This window comes from Schistocerca piceifrons, chromosome 4 (genome assembly GCF_021461385.2).
Source record: "Schistocerca piceifrons isolate TAMUIC-IGC-003096 chromosome 4, iqSchPice1.1, whole genome shotgun sequence".
Classification (NCBI taxonomy): Eukaryota; Metazoa; Arthropoda; class Insecta; order Orthoptera; family Acrididae; genus Schistocerca; species Schistocerca piceifrons.
The window spans coordinates 234963116-234991082 of record NC_060141.1 but is presented as its reverse complement, the minus strand read 5'-3'; the positions used below and the strand labels follow the sequence as shown (position 1 = coordinate 234991082).

General features: G+C 42.1%; 1 pseudogene; it reads right to left on the bottom strand.

Annotated features, from left to right (window-relative positions):
* Positions 1–19116: 19116 nt before the first annotated feature.
* LOC124796477 lies at positions 19117–19234 on the bottom strand (annotated as a pseudogene).
* Between the last annotated feature and the right edge of the window lie 8733 nt (positions 19235–27967).

Here is a 27967-nt window from a genome sequence, read left to right as displayed (position 1 = left end):
ACGATTATAACAAATGCTTTGAATTGAATAAGGATCAAATTCTTTAACAAGGTGAACTAAACCCAAAGAACTTGCACGGCAAGGTAGTAAACAAGAAACTGGATGCGCCCACCCGCTTCCTCGTATTAAGAGTACGTTGAGCACACAGAACCTAAAGTTACCAAGGCAAAGATGACAAAGCAGAGGATGAGAGCTCCTGTCAACAAACACAGGAAGGAGCAAAATTTATTCACCCTATTCACAACTTACCTACATTAAATTGTCCATATAGACGAAGCTAAAGAGAAGAGTGCATTACAGAATTTGTTTATGAACCACAAAATTTAAAAAGGGAGCTCTTAAACAATATATGAATTACAGAAACCAGAAGTAGACTCTAAGGCAGGCTGAGCTGCACCGCATTCGAATTTAGCAGTCCAAAACATGCTTGTCCAGCTCCGGGAAATCAAATTTATACCAGTCAGTAACACGAGGAGCAGATTATGCAGCACTGTTGATTAAAGCCACTGAAGAGGTAAAAGAATTGATCGCATAGCAAACTTCCTTGCACCAAGATCACGAAGAACGGAAGTTAACAACCAGGAAAGTACCAAAGCGTGCTCACCGTAAAAAGCCGGTAGAAAGCACGGGTTGACGTCGATATAAGAATCACTTTGAACTGTGGTAGAATTCCTTCGCTGCTGAAGTACGCGTCATGTAGCTTCCTAAGGCCCAAGTTCCAGCTGTTCTGGACATCTCCTCCATTAGGCGCTGGCAGCCACTAATATTCATTCTGTTTCGGAGCGGCTAACAGGGAGTTAGCTGTACAGCGAGAAGTTCGCTCCTGCATGCTGCACGCGACAACAAAGTTATTCATTTAGCTGTCAGTTTTTTTTCTTTTTTCTTTCCTTTTTTGTGTAGCAGTATAGCTTTCAATGTGTTTGTGTGAATGTTTCAGTGCGAGTAAAGAAAGGTGCTTCACAAGCAGACGAGGGGGATTATTTACCACATTTTTCAAACTTGAATTTGAAAGCAGATCTCCTGATGTTGACATCTGAAGACACAGGAACGGACTGCGGAAGCATGTGATGTCGCCAAGAGAACTGTAAAGAGAATTGCAAGGGACAGTGTCAGAGCTGTAGGAACCGTAGAAAAAGGCGGTTTCGTGTCGCCTGGAAAGCATCGAAATCGCAAGAAACCCATAACACAAATGGATGGTTTTAACCACATTGTTTTCAAGTGCTCCATATGAATGGTGAATGACCAACGTCACAAAAACTTGTTACAGTTACGCACGAGAAAACTGGCTCCAAAGGTAAGCACTTCGTCAGTGTAAGGAATTTTAAAAAACATTGGTTCCGGATATGTTAGAAGAAAGTTTTCAGTTCAAAGAAGCGAAACAGATGCAGCACGAACTACATCTCACATAAAGATTCACGATACAAGAGAAAGGGGTAGTTCAACAGCGTAAAACCTTGATGAAATATTGGTCAATCAGAATCATTCCAGGAAGACCTACTGGAAAATTAGGGATGGTCCTGGCGGTTTTAAAGTTATCATAGGAATAGGTTCTTGGGTAATTATTCTGCATGCTGTCCCTTCTTCTGATTTTCTTCCTATGAGTAAACTCGTATTTAGCTGTAAGAAAAAGAGCAGTGACTACAATGTGGAAATGAACGCCGTCAGCTTCGTGACGTGTTCACAATTGTTGTCATACGTTTGCTTCGAAGTTTTTCAAAAATGGCTCTGAGCACTATGCGACTTAACTTCTGAGGTTATCAGTCGCCTAGAACTTAGAACTAATTAAACCTAACTAACCTAAGGACATCACACACATCCATGCCCGAGGCAGGATTCGAACCTGCGACCGTTGCAGTCACACGGTTCCGAACTGAAGCGCCTAGAACCGCACGGCCACCGCGGCCGGCGAAGTTTTTCATTGCCAGTTATTGTTAAAGAGAAAACATGAAGTACTAACCCCAGAAAAATGGGTGTATTTCCCCGGCTTAAAAACAAAAATATTTCACACAGAAAAAACTATGATTTTGATAAACAAGACCGTTGCAACTTTTAGAATTCATTATTGGCGAACGCGACAGGTTTCCCAAATTAAATCTGCATCTCAAGGTGCTTCGAGTTGAAATATTAAGGTTCTATTTAAACCGGATAAAGCCGTTCTCAGCATTTATATCCAGGTATTTAAAACTTCTGAAACACGAATGTGCGAGCATTTATGATGAAACTAATGAATCAATGGGACAGATGGTAACGCTTATGTCTAACAACCATTTTTATATTTCAGTTGTTTTCTGTAAGTACACATCACAAATTATGTTCCAGATCCTTTCGATTACGTATTTTAACGACAGTATTGTTATTAAGTCCTGGACTGTGCAAATATTTCTTTTTCATGTGTCATGTGTTGTGTTTAGGTAGAGGGAGAGAGAGAGAGGGAGAGAGAGAGAGAGAGAGGGAGTGCACGCATCCGGGTGAGAAAGAGAGAGAGAGAGAAACAGAAACAGAGAGAATGAATGTTGAAGCAATTACCAGTGAACTGCGAGTACTAACTACTCCTACTTCTCAGATGAGAAAGCTACTGGTAACAGTTAGGGTAGTCACTTGTTACTACTTTCCCTTGTGGCACTTGCTTCACCTGCCCTCCATTTGAAATGAACCTAGTTAAAATGTATGCACTATACTTACTATTTGTTAGTCATTTGATTGCTGAATTCCTTAACTTTGAACTGGCAGAAATTGGGAGGCTTCAGGCTCTTAACGCTTTATGTGTGACCACTCTAATAATTAATAATAATAATTACACTCTGTACAGCGGTATAGTATGGCTTAGACAGGGTGTCCCAGGAGGAATGACCAATTTTCAGAGATATGATAGAAACGCCATTCGAAGCATGAAAGTCTAGTAAACGTGGGCTATGAAGTGCGTACCTTAAGAGTTGTGAGCACTATTTTTTTCATCTTCGATACTGTGAAACAAATCTCTTCTAATGCAAGCTCCTTGCTTTCCATGTTTTTGGGAGGATACAGTATGGACCAAAACATGAAAAAATTATTTAGTACACATGGGACACAATGTATAATTTAAGCACTATCGGTATTTGGTCAGTGGGAGAGAGGTGTTTCACCCTAGCAAAGATGAACCAGTGCTCATAGCTCGTAAGGTATGCTCTTTACAGCCGGTGTTTACTTGAATTTTTTTCTTGTTTTGCTCAAAATGTGGAAAGGAAAGAGCCTGCAATAGAAGAAATGTATTTCACAGTATCAAAGATGAGGAGGTGCCACTAGCTGTTAAGGTATGTATTTTACAGCCTGTGTTTACTAGACTTCTTTGCTTCAGGTAATTGTTCGTATCATATCCCTGAATATTGGCCATTACTCCTGGGGTACCCTGCATATTGCTGTCGTGCTGTCAATTAGTTTATCTGTTTCTCAGTCAGCAATGAAGCAATTTCTGGCCTCTTGCAGAAATTATCTACAACTTGGAGAAGACATTTTCATGAGATATTTAGCATTTGTTACATATATGTCTCACTTCACCATGACCAGTATACACTACAAAGCATGAAGTGTGTGTGTAGTGGGTGGACTAAGTGAGTAATCTGTCATCTCCAAAATGCCGGCCGGTGTGACCGAGCGGTTCTAGGCGCTTCAGTCTGGAACCGCGCGACCGCTGCGGTCGCAATTTCGAATCCTGCCTCGGGCATGGATGTGTGTGATGTCCTTAGGTTAGTTAGGTTTACGTAGTTGTAAGTTCTACGGAACTGATGACCTCAGATGTTAAGTCCCATAGTGCTCAGAGCCATTTGAACCATTTTTTTGATCTCCATGATGCTAGTAGCTGAGAAAAAATAATTATTGTTACAATGTTACAAAATTGTGACAGTAGTAAAGAACTTTTAAAAATAATTTAGTTTTATGACTGAAACACAATCAAACTCTTTTCTTTTGACCCTTCAGAAAATTTCATTTTGCCCCTCATGGAGTAATTACCCCCAGGTTCGGAACCACTACTGCAGAATGTTCGACTTATTCGATGGAGCCCCAACCTCTTCTCTTCTTGCTCCGCTTCATCACTATCAAAAAGAAGTCCTTGCTGTCTTCGACCCGCCACACATCAATGACTTACCAAGTTATTAGAACCAGTATTTCGAACGCCACTATCTTGAGAAATTCTGGAAAGGAAAATGAAATGCCACGTTTAGCAACATTCGCAGTAGATCTCCATGTGCCGACTAAAGCGCGTAAGAAGAAAACGGAAGTTGAAACATATCACTTTTGTAATGCTGATCTCGGTAACTGCAATCTATAGACTAAGGAAATATCTAAAATTTTGAGAGTACGGCTGATCAGTTTATTTCATGCCTTTTAATAATTTTCCTTGTTTTCTTAAATTCTTATTCTGGTCTAATTTTTACTATGCTTCAAATACTTCTTATATTGTTACGGGAGAAATTTATTTCTTCTTGTAAGATCCTAAATATAATAGTGCTAACATAATGGAAGATGGTGGTTATAATCATCATCTGGCCTGTCAGATTCCAGTTTTTCGTGATTTTCGAAAATGGTTTAAAGCTAATACCGGGTTGGTTCCTTTGAAATGGGCACAACCGTCTTCCTACACTATCGTTCCTCAGTTGGAGCCTGTGCTCTGTCTCTAATGACGTAATTGTAGACGGGACGTTAAACTACAGTGTTTTTCTTTCTTGAATAATACGTAGGTTTTATTAACATTGTGGTTAGAATTCTACAGTTCAGTTGGTAATGTGATTTAACCCTCTAATGATCCATGTCACTTGATACATTTTTGCAGTGTATTCTGATTCTATTTGTAGCCCGTTGTGTAGAAGCATTTCATCTGTTTACACTTATTGGTTTTTTTAGGACAACAATTTTCAAAGTAGTCGCTTACATCTACGATGCAGAAAGCGTTACACTTTTCATTAATGCTAAGAGGGTTGTGTATACCTTTCAAACATGTATTTTGTAAATACAACTTCCTTTTTGATTTATTGATCTTGTGCTTTAATTCTGAGTATTTACATAGTTGCTTTTCAATCTGGATATGTGATAAAATATTAACAGTGGAAGTGCTCTTGTTGTAAATTCTGTGATGGATAGTCAGATCATATGAAATGGAAAGGGACTTACCGTTTATTACCTAGCATTCATTTGTAGCTTTCAAACTGGGGCCTGAATTCTATTCCGTTTACACTGTAGTCTAGTATAACTGACTTCAGCTTTATGTCATGATTTTCTATCTAAAATAGCAAAGCAGTTAGGAAATAAAGCTTCCTACATACTCTTTAGGCGTTGTACAAAATATTTGCAGTATTTATTCTGAGTTCATACCGAGAACATCTGAGGGTTACAAAAATTAAAATTACACATTTACCTGGCATCAATCCCTTGAGCTTTCTCCATTTTGAAACTATAATAATCAATAGCCTATTGGTGCTGCCATCTGCAGTCACTGAAATAAAGCAAGTACGTAGCACTCGTTGACCAGAGATAATAAAAGAAGGCTCTAGATCTGTCACAGGCTGTTCGAGTCCTACGTAAAAGGATGTCTAAAATCACTGACGTTTGGCAATAAAGGGCTAAGGAGAACTATTGTACAGGTGCGTCCTAAAAATTTGAATTAAATTTTCGTTTCATTTTATATCTAATTTTATTTATTAGTTAAAAAGTTGTTTAACGAACAATTCAAGCAGTATATTGTAACTCTACAATTTACTTCCTATGAATATCTACTTCTGCAGCCCACGTCTCAAAATGCTGAACACTGCAAAATTAAAAATTATCAACGATTTTATATTCAAATTAAAAAAAAATAGGTGATAACTCTTCCTTCGACTTCACTTTACAGAGTGGTTCATGCTCCTTGAATAACTGTAAACTCTGACGAAATGTGCACCAGTTAGTTAGTTGTAAAAGTGTATTAGTAGGTCTAGTTGCTGACTTTGTCAGTATCTCGTACTCACAATTCCCGTGAAAGTGCATCAGCACTGTTTTTATTTGTTTGTTAGAAAATCGACACTCGATAGCTTATCTTTCACGGATGTTGAATGGTTCGTCAGCAGTTTGTTGAATTTCCCTTTCTGACTCCGTTCATTAGAGTTCATATGCAGCCACAACGTCAATATCCTCAAATGAAAGGCCTTAGGTATTACATTAATTCTTTCTAGTAATTTACATTTAACAACAAAGCTGTACGATTCAGTTATGTTTTTCAAGGCCTGTTACTGCACTTCATTACATCTCTTAATCATAAAAATTATGTTTGTCAGAGCCTTAAGGACTTCAATATTTCTCTGCCTAAGTGCATAGATAGCGTCGTTATAAGTTCTACCGCCGTACCATGCTACGGCCAAAAATGATTCATCACTGTTTTTATTTGTTTTAGGAAATTTACACTCAATGGATCATCTTACATAGAGGTTAAAAACTTCGCCAAGCAGTTCGCTGAATTATCCTTTCTGGCGGCTACGTTCCTAAGAATTAATATGCAGCCGCAATGTCCATGTTCTCAGATCTTAAGACCTTAGGTATTACATTAATTCTTTCTAGCAATTTACATGTAACAACAAAGCTGTACGATTCAGTTATGTTTTTCAAGACCTAGTACCGCACTTCGTTACACCTCTTAGTCTTAAAAATTATCTTTGTCAGGGCCTAAGAAGTTCAATATTTCTCTATGTAATAGCGTCGGTTTTAGGTTCTACCACCTTAACATGCTACGGCCAAAAGATTTGTATGTGTTTGGAAATACACAGCTGTTTCTTGATTAGACTCGACAGCGTCGCACAGCTTTCCCTCTTAAAAGTTTCTAGAACAACCTAAAATAGTACATACATTACGAAAAACTTCATGTGAACGATCGATGTTACCAATTTTTCCAATAAGTTTCAGTTTTTCATTATTATTTTCCAGTGATGCTGCTAGTAAACTTTTCCTGTTGCTTGGTATAATTTGCGAATTTAAGCCCACTGATCCAAAATCGAGACTATCTGACTGCTACCAAGACAATTACTGAAAATCTGAGAATAATTTAAGTCACTAGTACAAGTCTTACCCTAATGAGGAGATAATCTTTACTCAGATATACAACCAACTGCGTACTGATGGTATCGCCGTATTGGTGACAGATTAGTTGTAATAAGGAATCTACGAGTAACCTGGTCCTCGTTTTTTTTTTCTTCTTAGAAATAAATACTGTTGAAACGATCTTTTTTGTTACAGTTTAAACCTTTTATTACCGAGTTTCTTTAAAATATATTCTTTATGAATCAGACTAAGTTTCATTGTATTATGCTGTTCACACACTTTAATTAAAATGAATTTTAGATAGTACGCTAACAAGCACTCAAGATTCATTTAAAAGAATAAACAGAAATTTGCTGGCGGAATTAATACGCTGGTGTTGTAGGGCACTGAGTTTGTGAAATCATGAATTTTTCTCACAGTTCCTAATGCGTTTATCTCGCCATTTCCCTTTCACTTCAGGAGCAGTCTGTCTGAGCTAACTATTCCCAATATTTCTAACCATATAAACTACACATGCAAGTGTTCAGGAGCTATATGCACAAAGCGTAGTGCAGGAAATGCGCTGCTGTTCGCCTATATTTCACTGCAACTCCGCAATTTGCGGCTCCTGCCAACAAACGTTTCTGATGAGGTCGTCAGACACTAATGAGTCGTTCCATTAGGCAAATGGACACCGCTTGTTCCCTTTCCAGTAATCACCATCAATGTTACATTGCGTTTTAACAATATATTCAATGGTCATCGAGTAATATAACAATCTATTTCACTTTAAATTTTTAACTTGAATTCTGTAGAACCGAAGAACACGTGACTAGCGAGATTGACGCAGGAAAGAACAATATTTCACGCTTCTCGTAATATCAAGCAACAATCGAAGTACTGATAGAGAAAATTTATTAATTCTGCTATGTAAAAAAATATTATCAGTGATTAACCGGCCTCTGTACTCACAAACCTGTTAGCGTAAAAGACAATTACATCGCCAGTAACGCTGCTGCTACTCAAATCTGCATTTGTTTTTAATTTAAACGAATTTAGCTAGCCGTCTCGGCTTGTTGGGTCGCGTCGTACGATTGTAAGGAGTAGTGACAACCAATGTATTCAACAGACTCATAAAAGTTTGAACTTAGAATTATCGAAAGCGCCTGAGATGCGCATCGTACCCGAGCAACGTTTGTTAGATCTGAGTACGTACACTATCTGACCAAATGAATCCAGATACCAATTAGTGGGCGTTAATACGAGTAAGAGTCGAAACAAGGCCCTCGGAGTAGACAAAATTCCATTGGAACTACTGACGGCCTTGGGAGAGCCAGTCCTGACAAAACTCTACCATCTGGTGAGCAAGATGTATGAGACAGGCGAAATACCCGCAGACTTCAAGAAGAATATAATAATTCCAAAGAAAGCAGGTGTTGACAGATATGAAAATTACCGAACTATCAGTTTAATAAGTTACAGCTGCAAAATACTAACGCGAATTCTTTACAGACGACCGCGGCGAAGATCAGTTAGGATTCCGCAGAAATGTTGGAACTCGTGAGGCAATACTGACCCTACGACTTATCTTAGAAAATAGATTAAGGAAAGGCAAACCTACGATTCTAGCATTTGTAGACTTAGAGAAAGCTTTTGACAATGTTGACTGGAATACTCTCCTTCAATTTCTAAAGGTGGCAGGGAGCGAAAGGCTATTTACAATTTGTACAGAAACCAGATGGCAGTTATAAGAGTCGAGGGACATAAAAGGGAAGCAGTTGTTGGGAAGGGAATAAGACAGGGTTGTAGCCTCTCCCCGATGTTATTCAATCTGTATATTGAGCAAGCAGTAAAGGAAACAACAGAAAAATTTGGAGTAGGTATTAAAATCCATGCAGAAGAAATAAAAACTTTAAGGTTCGCCGATGACATTGTAATTCTGTCAGGGACAGCAAAGGACTTGGAAGAGCAGTTGAACGGAATGGATAGCGTCTTGAAAGGAGGATATAAGATGAACATCAACAAAAGCAAAACGAGGATAATGGAATGTAGTCGAATTAAGTCGGGTGATGCTGAGGGATTTAGATTAGGAAATGAGACACTTAAAGTAGTAAAGGAGTTTTGCTATTTGGGGAGCAAAATAACTGATGATGGTCGAAGTAGAGAGGATATAAAATGTAGACTGGCAATGGCAAGGAAAGCGTTTCTGAAGAAGAGAAATTTGTTAACATCGAGTATAGATTTAAGTGTCAGGAAGTCATTTCTGAAAGTATTTGTATGGAGTGTAGCCATGTATGCAAGTGAAACATGGACGATAAATAGTTTGGACAAGAAGAGAATAGAAGCTTTCGAAATGTGGTGCTACAGAAGAATGCTGAAGATTAGATGGGTAGATCACATAAGTAATGAGGAAGTACTGAATGGGATTGGGGAGAAGAGAAGTTTGTGGCACAGCTTGACCAGAAGAAGGGATCGGTTGGTAGGACATGTTCTGAGGCATCAAGGGATCACCAATTTAGTATTGGAGGGCAGCGTGGAGGGTAAAAATCGTAGAGGGAGACCAAGAGATGAATACACTAAGCAGATTCAGAAGGATGTAGGTTGCAGTAGGTACTGGGAGATGAAGAAGCTTGCACAGGATAGAGTAGCATGGAGAGCTGCACCAAACCAGTCTCAGGACTGAAGACCACAACAACAATGCGAGTTGTGCTCGCTTTTCGGCTTTGTGAATGCTTGAACTCTGCGGGGGATACATTCAATGATGTATCGGAATTTCTGTGGATGAATGGCAGCGCTTTCTTCCTCGACAGCCGAAAACAGTCAAGACAGTGATAGTGGACGCTGGGATCTGTGCCTATGTTGACCTTCTAAATCACCCCACAGGTGTTTCACTGGGTTAGGTCAGGTCGCGGGACAGGTCTGTTCCACTTCGGGATTGCTACTGTGCCCAGAACATTGCTTCACAAAGGTGCTTTATGTCAGTATTGTCTTGCTAATACAAACAGCCATCGTCTTCGAACTGTTCTTCTTGCATACGGAAAACACATTGCTGTAAAATGAGTTCAAAAATGGCTCTGAGCACTGTGGGACTTAACATCTGAGGTCATCAGTTCCCTAGAACTTAGAACTACTTAAACCTAACTAACCTAAGGACATCACACACATCCCTGCCCGAAGCAGGATTCGAACCTGCGACCGTAGCAGTCGCGCGGTTCCGAACTGAAGCGCCTAGAACCGATCGGCCACCGCGGCCGGCAAAATGAGTTCATATACTTCTGAATTTAGCAGTTTCCTAAGGACAGCAAGAAGATCCCACCATAGTCACGGAAAACACTCCCGTTCCGTACCATCTCCTCCGTACTTCACTGTCAGCACTACAAGTGATGGAAGGTAGTGTTCTCCAGGCATTCATCAAAGACTAACCCTTCCATCGGATTGCTACAGGGTATAGCGTGACTCATCATTCCACATCTTTCGGTTCCAGTCATCCACTGTCTAGGGACGTCAATGTTTACTCCACCTCAAGCGTCGCTTAGCAGTGACTCCATAAATGTGTCACTGATGAGGATGTTCTCGACCATAGTACCACATTCATTTCAGCTCCCTATGTCCATTCATTGAACTAGCTGGTCCGCTAGCGGTACTTTGGAACTCATGAGTGATTTCTTTCGGTGATTGATTGCGATTTTTTACAGTCACCCTCCGCTATGCTCGACGGTCCCTGTTAGCCACTACATGAGGTCTACCGTGTCTTGATTTAACTGTGGTTGTTCCTTCGCGCCTCCACTTCAGAGTCAAATTACCAACAGGTGACTTGGGCAGCTTTAGAAGGATACAAATGTGTTTTTTACTCGCCTGTCAGGTGACATCCAATGACTGGCCAACGTGCGAAGTTGCACACCGGCCGCACAACGCGTTGGCATACTCTTGATCAGGTGATCGAGCAGCTGCTGGGGTATAGCCTCCCAGTCTTGCACCAGTGGCTGTCGGAGCTCCTGAAGTGTCCTAGGGGTCTGAAGACGTGCAGCGATACGTCGACCGAGAGCATCCCAGACGTGCTCGATTGCGTTTAGGTCTGGCAAACAGGCAGGCCACTCCATTTGCCTCCACGATGGCAGCTCGTTGGGGCCTTGCGTTATCATCCATCAGTAGGAAGGTGGGACCCACTGCACCCCTAAAAAGGCGGACATATTGGTGCAAAATGATGTCCCGATACACCTGTCCTCTAACATTTCCTCTGTCAAAGAAATGCAGGGTTGTACGTGCGTCAATCATAATACCACCCCACACCATCAAACCACGACCCTCATACAGGCCCCTTTCAAGCACATTAAGGGATTGGTATATGGTTCCTGGTTCACGCCAGATGAAAACCCGGCGTACCGACCAAACCTAGACTTGTCCGTGAACATAACCTGGGACCACTGTTCCAATGACCATGTACTGTGTTCTTGAAACCAGGCTTTAGGAGCTCTCCTGTGACCAGGGGTCTGTAGAATGCACCTTGCAGGTCTCCGGGCGAATAAATCATTACTGTTCAGTCGTCTGTAGACTGTGTGTCTGTAGACAACTGTTACAGTGGCTGCAGTAATGCCCCGAACAAGGCTACATGCAGTACTCTGTGGCCTTCTGCGGGCACTGATGGTGAAATATCGATCTTCTTGTGGTGTTGTACACTGTGGACGTCCCACCTGGACACGTTTCCTGGAATCGTTGCCAGAATCTTTGTGACTCACAGGGGGCCCGTGATACGACGTGCTGTGCTTGACCAGCCTCCAGTCGCCCTGTTATCCTACCCCTCATAACGCCATCAATATGTGTTCTTTGAGCCATTTTCAACACTACACCATTAGCACGTCTGAAAACGTCTGCACACTTACTCGCTGCACCTTACTCTGACAAGCACCAACACACCTCTGCATATGTGAATTGCTGCCAGCGCCACCGTGCGGCGACTGCAGGTCAGATGCACCGCATGGTCTTACCCCGAGGTGATTTAAACCCGAAAACCGCCCACCAGAGCTTTGTTTCACGATGTATCAGCATTAACCTTAATTTATGAGCATGACCGTAGATATGCCCCGATACTTCTGGTCAGTTAGTGCACGTACTATAGTTGTGGGAAAGATGAGAAAAATCGGTGGGTCGATGGGTGTGTGCTTACTTTGTCAGCGGCAGCACAGTTAACATCTGCAGTAATATTCTGTGAATGACTATGAAGTGTGTGGCAGCGGGGTACTCTCGGGTTTTCAGTACTTTAAAGTTTCCAGTCTTTCTGACGGCACTTTAAACATCTCCATCGAAGCTCTACGAGTGACTACGAAATATGTGGCAGAGTGTTCTCTCTGTTCTTCCATACACTAATGTTTCTATAATTTCTTCATGTCATCTTATCACTCGCAGAAAAGCGTTTTTCCATACATGTTGCATCGTATAATGAGCCTGTCGTTAGAAAAAGACGAAATTGATAAAGAGCTAAGAGTAGTAGAAGCCATAGCTATAAATAACAGTTAAGATCCAAATATGATTAACGAAATGTACCAGAAGATGCTGAAAGCGAATTCACGAAAACACGCTAGCTAGAGAAAGGAAAGAAGAAAATCAGAAATTCACTAGAGAAACGAAAGAAGAAAATCAGAAACTCGCTGTCATGCCATACATCGGAACGAAATCAGATAAGGTAGCACGTACGTTTCGTAATAATAACGCACATATTAGTTTCCTCAACGAGAACACGTAGACTAAGATAATACGTCACACAACGCAGAAAGGGCCGCATTTCAATAAATTCCCAATTTACGAAATAAATTGCGGAGACTGCGGTAAATATTACATTGGCCAAACGGGGAGAAATTTTAACACACGGTTTAAAGGACACGTGAGAAGTAATCCGTCCACTTTTAGTGTGCGTTTGAGAGAAAGCAGCCACTCCACTTAGACATGAAGAAAACATGAAAAATTTTACACAGAGCAGATAAGAGAAAAATCATGGATTCTTGAAGAGACTGAGATATACGTCCACCTCATAAAGCAGCCAGCACAAATGTTAAATGAGCAGACAGACTTCAATGGCTCTGAGAATTATGCGACTTAACTTCTGAGGTCATCAGTCGCTTAGAACTTAGAACTAATTAAACCTAACTAACCGAAGGACATCACACACATCCATGCCCGAGGCAGGATTCGAACCTGCGACCGTAGCGGTCGCTCGGTTCCAGACTGTAGCGCCTAGAACCGCACGGCCACCCCTGCTGGCCAGACAGACTTCCGTAACAGAAGAGTTTTAGACAAGCGTATTTTGCGAGATACGTGAGTTGGATTACAAGAGTGGCTGATTTTATTGCTGTGAAATCTGCTTGGCTGTTGCTGAGTAGTGTCGCATCTCTGCATAGAAGTGGATTTGTAATTTTACTAATAACACAAATTATTAATTTTAACATTATTTTAAGAAAAGAAGACGTGGGTCCACTTCGGTGAAAAATATTACCAGAAAGACGTTTATTTTTAAACATCAAGAACGAATGTAAATCATTTTAGTATTTGACAGTTTTGTAAACAATTTTAACATTATTGTGAATATTTTATAGGCTCACAGATCAATGTGACGTGAGACTGTGATCAAATGTAAGGACTGTTTTACTATGGGACAAAGGACAGTAATGTTACCTCACTTTATGATTTATATGATGACAACAAGCATAGAGGCTATTTCAGCAGTGGCTTCCAAACTGGGGCCAGTTTTTAAAATTATGTAATAAGACCACGTAGCATAATTTCAACAGTAACTAAAGTTTGGAACGACTATAATGGTTATACGTATTGTCAATGTTCATCATGTAAGAAGCTTAATAAATATTAACAATATGCACGCCAGACTGTGTCACATGACTGCAGCTTCTCTGGCGATACCTTTGTTTCAGCAGAATGGCAGGTCTTAGCGTGCTCTCTGTTTGATGCATGTTTTCCACGAGTTCCAACAGTTATGTGAGCGTATGAGTACTGAATTGTACACGGTATGGCGCTAAACAGATTTGCAAGGCTACTAAGCTATCTGTTAGTAAGGTTTAGGATACATGACGTTTATGAAAGTTGTTTTTGGAATTTGACTGGTTTGTGTAAGACTACACATGTAACATTCGACATGTGCCCGTGAATCGTCCTATACAGTTAACTAACACACTGAAATATCTTGGACTAGCCATCGATCGGCAAATAATGGAAACCTCATCTACTAACCATCCAACAGAAAGCCGTAATAGGCTAGAACTACTAACTGGACAAACACAGAGATTGCACCCCTCCTCAAAAGCTTGATCCGACACATCCTCTGCTATGCAAACGTTGCATGACCTTTCCTCACTCACCCAAAACACCTACGAACAACCTACACCATTCTCAAATTCGACTCCAATAATGCTATAGTTTCCCTTCTACTTTCCAACAGTAGTACGGTGCAGCGCCTCTACCATCACATACCACCAACCCTACATCTACACACATACTCTCCCAAAGAAACTTCAACTGTGTTCCCCTCCTACTCCATAAACTGTCCGAACATTTGCCCGTCCCATCAACTTTGAAGCGACCCCATCGCCGTTCCACACTGTCAGGCCTCCCTTTCCGTCGCTTCCTCACTTTTTCCCTATCGCCTTTTTTCCCTTCCACCCTTCTTTCCGTAAGCCCTTTTCCGCATTAAATTTTACGCGACTGCAACGGTCGCATGTTCGAATGCTGCCTCGGGCACGGATGTGTGTGATGTCCTTAGGTTAGTTAGGTTTAAGTAGTTCTAAGTTCTAGGGAACTGATGACCACAGATGTTAAGTCCCATAGTGCTCAGAGCCATTTGAACCATTTGAACATTAAATTTTAGCCTCACTAATACCGTCTCTGCTTCAACCCCTTTTGTATCCTAACAGCCACTCCTACGCTATAGATACATTGGCACCAGTCCACCACTATATACAAACTCCATTGTACCCTCCTCACCGACCAACCTTTCCAGTTCAACAACACATTACCTACTCCCGAGCAGGTCCTTCCAGTTTTACTGCCAGTGAAGCACTTCCTTTTAACATCAGAGTCCTGTGTTAAGGTTTTTAAAAATGTCTTTAAATGTAATCTTATTGTGTTTCTGATTTTTACCTTTCATTACAACTGCTTTTAACTAAACGCGAAGGTAGTCATGTCTCTCACCTACAGACACTACCGTTTTAATTTCACCTTTAAAAAGTTTTAAACGCATTGTAAATATTTCGCCTTTCTGTTCATTACTCATTCATTTCATTTAGATTTTCTTGTCAGCTGGCTGAAGGGCGGGTTGACTGTACCACTGACAGCCCCTACTTCCGCCCATTTGGGGCGAGGGGGAATGAAATATCAATAAAGTAAAAAAAAAAAAAAAAGGAAGTGTCTGTTTGGAAACGTGTCTCTCCCCACATAAGACCGATTTTTTCTAAAAATGTGACACACTCAAATCACCAACATCATGTAAGTAATATAAACAACGATTGTAATACGCAAATATAATGTTATCCGCTAACATGCCTTAACTACTTGCCGTACTTTTGGTATTACTGGCGAGTGATGTAGTTGATATGTATGATGCCTTAAAGGAATAAAAATGACAACCTACAGTGGTTAAAATAGTTCCATCATTTAGACGATTAATATTTTTTATCGTTCCGAAAGAGGGCGAGCTGCGTTTCAGTGAGATCTACTATTTGCCCAAATTCATGTGGACCGTTTGTGTGCGATAGTTACGAAGGGCGCTGAAGAGTATTCTTACTTTCTATACTGAAAGACGATCTTGAAGATTTCTCAGTAGGGACTGAGAGAGGTACGGTGTTTCTCTTCGAGTTCGAGTTTCTGTTTCTTGAGATTTTTCAATGTTTCTATTACACTTTCTCGCCATTCAGACAAGGCTGTACCATTTGCAGTGCTCTTCCTTGTATAATCTCGGTGTTTCATATTAGCTTGGTCTGGTGTGGGTTCCATATGTTTGAGCAGAATTCAAATACAAACAGCACAAGTATTTCGTATTCAATCTATTTTGTAGACAATCCCATGAATGATAGTCCGCCCTTTACTTTCATCGCAACTGAACCAACATGGACATAGCCACTTTTGTCCCTGCACGTGGTTATTCCCAAAATCCTCCTGTACAGCCGTGCATGTCAAAACGCCGCTTCTGGGACGGAGATGTGCGCCGGCCCCGAATCGAATCCGCCCGGCAGTTTAACTGAGAGCCTGGATGCGGTTCTTAGGCGGTTTTCCACATGTCACTATGAATGCCGAGCTGGTACCCAAGTCAAGTCTCAGTAAGACGATTCGCCAACATTTAGGAAGCTATCGCTCACCTTCGCATGTATAACACTACACGCAGACATTTTAAGCAGTATACGGTACATACACCGCTCCAAGGAGTAACGGGTTGACGCTAGGAAGGGCATCCGGCCACCTCTTAAACTAACCATGCCAAAGCCGTCCAAAGCCGTGTAGACCCTTGTACTCTGACGGTGTGTAAAACATAGTCCTATTTTCGTTTAAGTTGTCGGAACAGAGTGAGCCACAGTACAAGACGTCACACTGTGTTTAACTGGCTTCCTGTTGCTCTACTACTCAGATACATCTCCTCTCCAGCGCACTAGAAATAAGTACAGTGATTACAACAGAAGATATTGTTAATCGTTAAGCCTGACTTTTCACATAATTTTCCAGGGTCTTTGAGAGTCTAACGGTTTCTGAATAACACCTATAAAGTACGTAAACATATTCTACACTATTTTACTTTCTTTTAATGCATGCATGTATATTGTTGCTTGAAAGGATGAGAAACTTTGGCTCGAAAAACAAAACAAAAACAGTGACACATAAACACACTGTATTTTACAGAACGCAACGCAGACTTGAACGAGTTACGTTAGGTCTTCTTCGAGACTAATGAACAATGAACAAATCGGCTCAGCTCAGATTAATATTACTTACGAGCAGAAACTTTGAAAAAGTCTCCCTAACGAAGTATGTGAAAACTGCTAACGTTTGTTTTAGCGATAAACTCAATCGCGGCAAATGAACTATGTCTTAGAGCGTTCAGTTTGAGGCAATGGGTTGTTTTTCTCTTAATATTGTTAGGGCAAAAATTGATCTCTCTTTCATTATAATACGGTGCCACTACGATCGTACAGAAACATTTTCTTTTGTTATTAAAATGTTTCTGCTTAATTCGGACAATCTGTGAATTTGTTAGCTGGTCGTAATGTATCTCAACAATATTACAACCTATGATTATCTGCGAACACACTCAGTAACTACGGAAAGGAAATGCATAAACAAAAGTTACCTTTCTATACTAACCTCAGTTCCGAATTAAGACTTATTTCAGTTCCTTTTCTTTAAGTGCTTTTCTTTTTATTCAGTTGGTTATTACGTAATTATCTTTCCTTTCAAAATGGTTCAAATGGCTCTGAGCACTATGGGACTTAACATCTGAGGTCATCAGTCCCCTAGAATTAGAACTACTTAAACCTAACTAACCTAAGGACATCACACACATCCATGCCCGAGGCAGGAGTCGAACCTGCGACCGTAGCGGTCACTCGGTTCCAGACTGTAGCGCATAGAACCGCTCGGCCACATCGGCCGGCTTGTCTTTCCTTTCTCGCGTTAACTATGTTAACAGCAAATTATACGACCAACTTACTTTTCGCCAGTCAAATCCATGAATACTCTGTACTTTTCATTATCTAATTCCAATTAATTACTTTCCTTATAGGTTTTCTCTACCTTCAGCGAAATTAAGTACTCAATAATCAATAATGACGACTTTAGCTTTCCTCGGCAAAAGTGGGATTTATAAATGTTTTTTTCTCACAGTAAAATTTTACGTAGGACATAGTATCAACATATTTCGATCTGAAACCAGAAATATTGCTGTCTATTGAAATGAACAATTAACGCAAATGCTATATTTTAGTTTATTCTTCTACAATCGATGTAACTTTCTTTATCTGTACTTTAAATATTTGAATACAGTTAAATGTAGCTTGTGTACGAGAGCCAGCAACAAAACTAGTTATTGCCCCCACGAAAGGTAACGAACAAGATAAAAAATAAAGTAATAAAATAAAAAATAAACAAAAATCCTCTTTCGTCCCTGAAAATTGGTTATTCGGGACCCACTACAGTTCCTTCAATGCAATTTGACTAGTCGTCTTTAATTGTCAATCTAGTCTCAGTTTTGCTGAATGCTGATTATTCGATGGTTCTTCTTTATTGGATTTGGCTTTAAACAACTGTCAAGGGCAGGATCAACTCAAATAATTGAGGGCAAATTTAATAGTAACAAGCCAATAATTCCGGTCGTAATCTGTTAGCGCCTATATATACAACAAGACGCGTTCAAGTCAGTACCTCGCTCGTGCCACCACCAAACCACCCAGTTCTCCAAAAAATAAGAGCAGTAATCCAGCTACCTCTAGGAGTGTTTTCAGACAACTAACAGGACGATACGGAAAGAATTCTCAGTTTCTCCAATGACTGCCGCCAAAACGAAGACTTGGCTGCTACCAATTCCTTCTACTTGAAACGCAGACGGTTAATCATTAGCTCCTCCCACCAAATATTATTAACCAATAAAAAATCTCCCGTGCCAATACTAAACAATTAGTAGGAACGAATACTACCAGTGAGACCTACCCGAAGGAAGTCGGTCAAAAAACGGTCTTGCGAGAAAAAAATCCCTCAGCCATAACCCGTAAATTTGCTTATCGGAAAGATTGGCCCCACTAGACCACAAATAATACCTCAGCCCAGACGGAGTATGAGTAGTCGCCTTCTGACGAACTGACTCCTACGAAGCTCATACATGGACTGCCTATCCTGTGACCGTGACTCCACCCGATGAGGCCATGAAGGCCCAAAGGTACCGAGCGGCCGCCGTGTCATCCTTAGCCCGCAGCCGTCATTGGACGAGGATATGGAGGGGCATGTGGTCAGCACACAGCTCTTCCGGCCGTATGTCAGTTTACGAGACCGGAGCCGCTACTTCCCAATCAAGTAGCTCCTCTGTTCTCTCACAAGGGCTGAGTGCACACCGCCTGCCAACAGCGCTCGGCAGATCGGATGGTCACCCATCCAAGTGCTAGTCCAGCCCGACAGCGCTTAACTTCGGTGATCTGACGGGATCCGGTGTTACCACTGCTGCAAGGCCGTTGGCACACTGCCTATCCTCCTCAAGTAAAAGTCATTTGGAACCACCATTGTGGAAAAACACATGACGCCACCTAAACTTTCGACAATAATTTCATTATTATCTTCGACCTTCGACGAGCTCGAGCGGTGCCGAGCCACTTCGCAATGTTGTTACCGCTCTAGTTTCCGCGACGACCAGTGGTTGCCTCGCTGGTACTTCGTGCGTTAATTTACTTTTGACCTCCAACGTTCCGTGTGTCTAGGAAATTGTTATAACAAACATACACAACATATAACACACATTTTACATACACAAACCTTGTTCCCAGACCCATACGCACTTGGATGCTGATCAAGAATAAAGGTGAACTTACACCGCGCCCATGACACAGCACGCACTGCGCCGATGCTGGACAAAGGGACAAGAAAAAGGAGACCTTGTTATTCCCAAACATTTCTCCCTTACGATCAAATTTCCAGTGTTTGAACCATGCTGATATTTCGTCGAGATTCAGTTGGATGCTATTGAAATTTTTACCGGGAATAATTTCGTCGTAGATAACTGCATTTGCGAAGAGCCTGAGATCCAATTGATTCTCACCGCTGGGTCATTAAACCGACAAGCAAAGCTACTGTTCAGTGTCACTTGTCCAAACCAAGAGAGGTGGCGCAGAGTTTAGCGCACTGTAATTCGGGCAGACAGTGATTCAAATACCCGTCGGGGTATCCAGATTTAAGTTTTCCGTCATTTCCCTCAACCTTTTAAGGCTAACGCCGGGTTAGTTGCTTTGAAGGGACTTGGTCGATTTGCTTCTCCAACCTTCCCCAATCTAATCCCGTGCTATGTCTCTAATGATCTCGTCATCGACATCGACGGAAAGTGAATCACCAATCTTCCACACTTTCTGCTTCTTAGAGTAAAAGATGATATATCTTTCTAAAAGCACCGCTCACAACGACGCTAGTAGATGGCCTGCCCCATTTTCTAGCCCTCCTTTGCCTCAAAGTAGTATTAAACTAAAAAAAATGTTCAAATGTGTGTGAAATCTTATGGGACTTAACTGCTAAGGTCATCAGTCCCTAAGCTTACACACTACTTAACCTAAATTATCCTAAGGACAAATACACACACCCATGCCCGAGAGAGGACTCGAACCTCCGCCGGGACCAGCCGCTCAGCCCATGACTGCAGCGCCCTAGACCGCTCGGCTAATCCCTCGCGGCAGTATTAATCTCTACACTGTGATTTCCCCTGCAGGTCAGTGTGCGTTTTCCCACAGCACGCGATAGTTTACTCTGTCAGTAGTTGAATGCAGGTTGTTTTAGGAGAGATAGTAATATAACGCTGTCTTTCGTTATAAGTGTTTGTGCTGTTCCTGTCACATTAAAGCTTGAGAGGATCGCTCGTGCGAAAGTCAGCTTCTCACGTTATATAATGCGTACTATGGATGAAGGGCAACAGGTAGATTTCATACGTCTACACTTCCGAAAACCATTTCACCCTGTGCCCCACTGCAGACTGTTAACGAAGGTACGTGCATACGGAACAGGTTCCCAGATATGTGAGTGGCTTGAAGACTTCTTAAGTAATAGAACCTAGTATGTTGTCCTTGACTGCGAGTTCATCAGAGACAAGGGTATATTCAGGAGAGCCCCAAGAAAGAGTGATAAGACTGCCATTATTCTCTATACACATGAATGATTTGCCGGACAAGGTGCGAAGCAGTCTGCCACTGTTTGCTGATGATGCTGTGGTGTACGGGAAGGTGTCGAAGTTGAGAGACTGTAGGAGGATACGAGATTACTGAGACAAAATTTCTAGTTGGTGTGATGAATGTCAGATAGGTCTATATGCAGAAAAATGTTAATTAATGCTGATGAGTAGGAAAAACAAAACAGTAATGTGCGGATGCAGCGTTAGTACTGTCTTACTTAACACCGTCACGTCGTTTAAATATCTAGGCGTAATGTTGCAAAGCGATATGTAATGGAAGGAACATGCGAGGATTATGGTAGGAAAGGCGATTGGTCGACTTCGTTTTAATAGGAGAATTTTAGCAAAGTGCGGTTCGTCTGTAAAGGAGATCACATATGGGACACTAGTGCTACGTATTCATGAGTAATGCTCGAGTGTTTGAGAACAGTACCAGGTCGGATTAAAGGGAGACATCGAAGTAATTCAGAAAAAAATTAGAGTACCAGCATCTGAAGCTGACTGCAGAACGATTCTGTTGCTTCTTACATACATTACGCATAAGGATCACGAAGATAAGATACGAGAAATAAGGGCATGTGTGGAGGCATACAGACAGTCGTTTTTCCCTTCTGTTGTTTTCGAGTGGAATAGGAAAGGACATGATTATAACAGCCGCACGGAGTATCCTCCATCACGCGGGACTGCAGAGTATCGATGTAGACGTAGAAGCTTGGGTAGAGAAACGAAATAGACCTACAACGTGTCTGTTCTTGTGTTTTCACTGTTTTGAACTTTCAACTGCTAATTTTTAAAAGTTTACTCGCACAACGGATTTTTATATGTATTAACTAAACGAAACACTTTCTTATCCTTGTTGCACAGATTTTATTGTTACTGTACGACCTAGGTTTCGTGTTACATGTCAATTTTCTAGTACACTCCGTACTGTTAATTATTTCAGTGTCATCATGCTTGACGTTCTGATCCTTTCTGTTTGTGTTATGACGCCAATCTTGGCGTCCCTTCAGCTATTTAACACCCCCGTGTCACAAGCTATGCTTTCCATCGAGTGCATCACATGTAATCTACCGACGAGTAAAATATTCCGCCAAACAGTTTCCTTTTTTATAGCGTTGCTTTTTGTCAACAAACAGCTACATAAAAATGAGACGGAGTCCTGGTGGATTTGAATAAGCATTCCTCTATACAAATTTTTAATTATGTGTCCATTAGTAAAATGAAGGTTTCTGGAGATGTGGTCACCATACAGTAAATATTTGAGGAGGTGCTGTTATAAACTAATCCGATGAAAATATTCCATAGAATATGAGTTCAATTTCTTCCGTTAGAGAGGAATAGGTGCTAGAATGTAACGCAAACATACGCTCCTGGAAATTGAAATAAGAACACCGTGAATTCATTGTCCCAGGAAGGGGAAACTTTATTGACACATTCCTGGGGTCAGATACATCACATGATCACACTGACAGAACCACAGGCACATAGACACAGGCAACAGAGCATGCACAATGTCGGCACTAGTACAGTGTATATCCACCTTTCGCAGCAATGCAGGCTGCTATTCTCCCATGGAGACGATCGTAGAGATGCTGGATGTAGTTCTGTGGAACGGCTTGCCATGCCATTTCCACCAGGCGCCTCAGTTGGACCAGCGTTCGTGCTGGACGTGCAGACCGCATGAGACGACGCTTCATCCAGTCCCAAACATGCTCAATGGGGGACAGATCCGGAGATCTTGCTGGCCAGGGTAGTTGACTTACACCTTCTAGAGCACGTTGGGTGGCACGGGATACATGCGGACGTGCATTGTCCTGTTGGAACAGCAAGTTCCCTTGCCGGTCTAGGAATGGTAGAACGATGGGTTCGATGACGGTTTGGATGTACCGTGCACTATTCAGTGTCCCCTCGACGATCACCAGTGGTGTACGGCCAGTGTAGGAGATCGCTCCCCACACCATGATGCCGGGTGTTGGCCCTGTGTGCCTCGGTCGTATGCAGTCCTGATTGTGGCGCTCACCTGCACGGCGCCAAACACGCATACGGCCATCATTGGCACCAAGGCAGAAGCGACTCTCAGCGCTGAAGACGACACGTCTCCATTCGTCCCTCATCACGCCTGTCGCGACACCACCGGAGGCGGGCTGCACGATGTTGGGGCGTGAGCGGAAGACGGCCTAACGGTGTGCGGGACCGTAGCCTAGCTTCATGGAGACGGTTGCGAATGGTCCTCGCCGATACCCCAGGAGCAACAGTGTCCCTAATTTGCTGGGAAGTGGCGGTGCGGTCCCCTACGGCACTGCGTAGGATCCTACGGTCTTGGCGTGCATCCGTGCGTCGCTGCGGTCCGGTCCCAGGTTGATGGGCACGTGCACCTTCCGCCGACCACTGGCGACAACATCGATGTACTGTGGAGACCTCACGCCCCACGTGTTGAGCAATTCGGCGGTACGTCCACCCGGCCTCCCACATGCCCACTATACGCCCTCGCTCAAAGTCCGTCAACTGCACATACGGTTCACGTCCACGCTGCCGCGGCATGCTACCAGTGTTAAAGACTGCGATGGAGCTCCGTATGCCACGGCAAACTGGCTGACACTGACGGCGGCGGTGCACAAATGCTGCGCAGCTAGCGCCATTCGACGGCCAACACCGCGGTTCCTGGTGTGTCCGCTGTGCCGTGCGTGTGATCATTGCTTGTACAGCCCTCTCGCAGTGTCCGGAGCAAGTATGGTGGGTCTGACACACCGGTGTCAATGTGTTCTTCTTCCATTTCCAGGAGTGTATATTCACAGAATGCATTAAACAAAGGTAACTGATTAAGTTCAAAGTTGATTTTCATAAATTTCATCTCCGATTCCAATACAACTTCAAAATCTCCTGAGAACACCACACGCAGTACTTCTGAGGTTGTCATGTTCTAAGACAGCGCTATTCATAATCCGAACGAACAATTCGTCTCTGGTTTTTACTTTATATTTGTACTCATCCCCTTTCAGCCATTTCCTCAGGCAAAAGTCCGAAGCTGGAAAGGAATTTATTTCTCTGATATTTAGTTGAGGATCGTTTCTAAACCTGAAGTAGAAAATCATTTTACCGCATGATTGCATTTTGTACTCGCATAAAGATGAGTTTGCCTTGTTGGAGATAAGAACTTCTGCTATGTTCTTCACACAGTAGTGTTAGAGGTGAAGATAAGCAGCAGGGAGTGGAGCAGTTGAGCGTATGATAGAATAAACAGAATAAACAGGGACTACGATAGCAGTCTCTGTGGTTGTTTGCACGTAGCCCTGGTAACTGTTCGCGGCAGCAGCGATATGATCGATGAAGCGGACGCCACAGTAGTATAGCACACAAGCTTTAATCGCCAATTATGTCCGGCGTGACCTTTCATATAGAAGTTGGTAGTATCCCATTCTTCCCCAACGCGAACATGTGCTTTGTCTCTAATGGTCACGTCTTCGACAGGACATTGACCCTTAATTTCCATTCCTTTCACCGAGTTAGCAAATAAAGCTAGAAAATATTTACAAGATACATTTTTGTGCATATACCAATACCGTTGGGCTGACAGCGAAAATTCTCTGGAATATACAAAAAAAAAAAAAAAAAAATCAGATCGACTGAGGAAATCCTGTTTAATATGGACAAAAACGAATAGCCATAAATGCCACTCAATAATACTCCTCAAAGTGAGAAAACAGAAATCAACTTTAAAAAGCTGCTTATTGAACATTGATACCATCCACAACATGTATATTCCTTACATGGTAAAGTATTTAATGGATATTCTCATGTCTCGTATTTTTTAATGGTGATAGACACAATGAAAGCTGAACAAAATGTGATTTGCAAGCTCCAATAAAAGTGTAATTAAGGACCATTCTATGACATGAATATGGAATACCTTCAAAACTACCCGAAAATTGGCCGACAACTTGATAGTGCCACTGATAGTAACTGATAAACCGTTTCATCTACATATACATTCATATTCTACAAATCACTGAAAAGAGTATGGTGGATGGCATTTCCCAATTAAACTATTACTACGGCTTTTTTTCGTTCCGCTCACGTACAGATTGCGGGAATAATGACGTTTTCAATGGCTCCGTGCGCGCTTTAATCAATGTGACCTATACTTGCATGTTTGGATGAACAGATATTGATGATGATAGACAAAAAAAAAAAAAAAAAAAAAAAACGCACACACACACCCAACAGGCCTTGAAGGCCTGAAGGTAACTGCCAGCCGCCGTGACACCCTGAGCCCTTAGGCGTCAATGGATGCTGGTAGGGAGGGGCATGTGGTCAGCCCATCGCTCGATGATGATAGACAGCCGTTCGAAATTACTTCCAAATAAATTCACTGAATGCGAATAATTTAGCCTGAGCTGAATTAGGTTTAGATGTACTACCCATTTGTGACAAATGAAAATTTGTGCCGGAGCCCCTCCAACTCCTGATTGCCTCCTCACAGTTTCTCCCCCTTCCGCCTGTGAGGTAACGGGTGAGTTGTGGCGCCTTGCAAGTATTATATGTTCCGAGTTGGGGCGGCCGCACGGACCGCTCGGCCAGCCGGGGCCTGGCAGCGAACACGTGGTGCCGAACGTTAGCTGGACGAGAGGGGTGGCCCCAGCGCGTGGTCCAGCCGCGTGGCTGGGAATTCCGCTCTGACGAGGACGGTGCTCTGTGTCGATGAAGGAGACCCGCCGGGAATGCCAAAGCGGACTGACTTTTTGTGAAACCATCATGGCAGACATTTCACAGTTCGTTTAGAAATTAATAGTAGCCAGATGAATCACGATACCTAAAAAAGAAACATGTACATTTCTATTATTTGCACGCCGATTCTGATGGTGTAACCAGATTTTCAGTATCTTTATTAGTTTAAAGTTTAGTATCTGACGGTAAATTATACGAGTAACACCCAGCAACGAATTTCCAAAATTTAAACGCTTCATCCGATTTCATCGATCGACGTGTCTTCAGAAAGCTATCAGTGTAAACCTAAATTGGTATAAATTACAGGCATGTAATTTCAATAGTACATGAGTTATTGGAGGTCAAAGTGGCCGATTACTATCGATCGCATCAAGCCTTAAGTACTCCACAGTTAACACGAAGAAACGGTAGCAACATGCTTATAAATATATTTATTCGTCTATGTCTTTGTTTATATCCGATACATATACTATTCATGAAGAAGATGGTTAAATATTTGCTGTGTTTTAGAAAGCACAGAGACATTAGGATACTGGCCTACCTTTTGTTATATTCCTTTGAGATATGTTTATTTAATTTGTTTATGTATCTAATAATGTCTGTTAGAGCGTTTTTATGGTCCAGCCGTAGGAATATTTATTTAGTTTCAAGTTATTTAAATGTAAATCCAGTATTTCTCATGTGTTTCATTATGTTTGTGTGGGTGCGTTGGCTTGAAGACATGGCGCGAGCGCTCTAGCCAATCACAAAAAAAAAGGGTTCAAATGGCTCTGAGCACTATGGGACTTAACATCTGTGGTCATCAGTCCCCTAGAACTTAGAACTACTTAAACCTAACTAACCTAAGGACATCACACACATCCATGCCCGAGGCAGCATTCGAACCTGCGACCGGAGTGGTCACGCGGTTCCAGACTGCAGCACCTAGAACCGCACGGCCACAACGGCCGGCAGCCAATCACAGCGCTGGTGAATGGGGAGACTGGATGGAAGTGGGAGAAGAGTATCATTTCGAGAGAGGAGAGGTGCTGAACACGACGACGCGTCGCACGCACGGAAAGACTTGGAGAGTGGAGCGGTTTGCGCGTGGTCGCGAGAGATAGATATACTTCGGAGTGCCGACTTGTGAGCTTGTGAGATTTCCGAGGTTTCTACAGTGAAGACGTAGGGTGCGTTTAGAAGTGAATATCTCGCGAGCTATGTTGTTGTTCATAACTAATTACGTGCAGTAGGAATCTATTGTTTTTCTCTGCCTCATGATGACTGGGTGTTGTGTGATGTCCTTAGGTTAGTTCGGTTTAATTAGTTCTAAGTTCTAGGGGACTGATAACCATAGATGTTAAGTCCAATAGTGCTCAGAGCCATTTGAATCTATTGTTTCCCTGTTATTCAACATATATTCATTTAATTGCTGGACCATCGACATCATTAAGTGTTTTGCAGAAATATACCGCATTCTCAAATGTACTTCTACTATCGTACTCATCATTTAAAGTAGTTAAGATTGTATATGCAGATTTTATTTAATTGCAGTCTTTCATTTATAAATTTATATGTTACATTCCTAATTCGCAATTGCCGAGTGATAGAAACCTTCGACGATTCGATTCATGTGTGTATTCTTATCGTATACTGTAGACTCAGCAGTATTTGGCCTGAAATGCGACAACTACGTATCCCAGCCCCTAGACAACGAAACCAGCCAAAACTTCTAATATTGCAACGTTGAATCGGAGGGTGCGTAGTTGAGGGCCAAACCATCACATCTTTCACATTATTTGAAAGCCCGCACACCTGATACCCTCTTCTACCTTCATCCTTAAACTCTACTTTTGTCAGCCTGCCTCCAACATCCCCTCCTACCCCTTATCACGGCCTACCTCCTGTGTCATCCCCACCTTACTGGGAACTGAGTGGTTCTTACCCCCACACTGGTATGTCCACCAAGTTTGGAGACAGACCGCATGGTTTATTACTCTACTGGACATTAAAATTGCTACACCACGAAGATGACGTGCTACAGACGCGAAATTTAACCGACAGGAAGAAGATGCTATGATATGCAAATGATTAGCTTTTCAGAGCATTCACACTAGGTTGGCGCCGGTCGCGACACGTACAACGTGCTTACATGAGGAAAGTTTCCAACCGAATTCTCATACACAAACAGCAGTTGACCGGCGTTGCATGGTGAAACGTTTTTATGATGCCTCGTGTAAGGAGGAGAAATGCGTACCATCACGTTTCCGACTTTGATAAAGGTCGGATTGTAGCCTATCGCTATTGCGCTTTATCGTATCGCGACACTGCTGCTCGGGT